Source organism: Mesocricetus auratus, unplaced genomic scaffold, assembly GCF_017639785.1.
Source record: "Mesocricetus auratus isolate SY011 unplaced genomic scaffold, BCM_Maur_2.0 Super-Scaffold_100676, whole genome shotgun sequence".
NCBI lineage: Eukaryota > Metazoa > Chordata > Mammalia > Rodentia > Cricetidae > Mesocricetus > Mesocricetus auratus.
The window spans coordinates 120,322,648-120,323,813 of record NW_024429266.1 but is presented as its reverse complement, the minus strand read 5'-3'; positions in this window follow the sequence as shown (position 1 = coordinate 120,323,813).

Here is a 1,166-nt window from a genome sequence, read left to right as displayed (position 1 = left end):
GCTGTTTTGGTTATGGTGTTTTGTCACAGAAATGGAAATGTGACATATTTCATACAATGGGAATACTGTGGGTATATATCTTAGTTTCTTTAATGTTGCTATGATAAAAATTCCCTGACAGAAGCAACTTCTGTCTCATGGTTCCAGAGCCCATCACGGTAGAGCTGGTAATGAGACGCATGTTCATGCTGAGCTCACTTTCTCCTTTTCATACAGCCCAGGATTCCAGCCTAGGGAGTGGTGCAGCCCACAGTGGGCCAGTCTTTCCACCTCAACAAACCTGATCTAGACAATCCCCCATCCATGCTCCAAGGGCTTCTTTCTAGGTGAGTCTAGTCCTGTGAAGTTGACACTCTATATGAACTGTCATAGTAAAACATGGGCTTTCTATCTGTATCATGTAGGTCAGCCTGCGACTGTGGGTCTCATAACCAGCCATGCAAATACTTCCATTCTGCAACACTGTAACCTAAAAATAAATTCTTTAGTTAAAAGTGAAGCTTTGGCACTAAGGAGACTGAGACAGGCTGCTCTCTGAATTTGAGGCCAGGCTCGTCTACATAGTGAGTTCCAGGACAGCCAGAGCTATGTAGAGTGATCCTGTCTCACAAAACAAAACAAAACAACAAAACCAACAAAAAAGTGAGGCTATGGGTTACATCCCCGCAGGAAACAGCCTAAAGGCCCCTAGGGAAAAAGAAAGTGCTCCAAGAAAACGAGGAGCAGCTACTTGGTGAAGGGCTGGCTGTGGAAAGGAAGGAAGAGAAAAAGGAAACAGAACTAAGGAAGAAAGACTCCTAGGAGGAGTCAGACCTGAGGTTGTATGGAAAAGGAAAGACAGCATGGACAAGGCCTGCATGGATGAGGTGAGGTGGGAGGCCTTGCAGAATAAGTCGTCTGGAAGTCAGGAAGCACAGATGCTCCAAAACCCAAGAAGTAGATGGGAACACAGTTTGGCCAGTGGGACACTGCTAGTTTCTAAACGAAGAACAGAAACTACAAGTCCTAAAGCTTGTGGGTGGCTTTAAGCACCTGTCCCCATCATTTTTAGAACTTCCTGCCCCCCCCCATGACTGGCAGGCTCAACATGACCTGGGACAAAAAGTCTCCAGATGTGTTCCAGCAGAGCCTGCAGCAGGACTGTGACCCAGCGAGTGCTGAAGTAG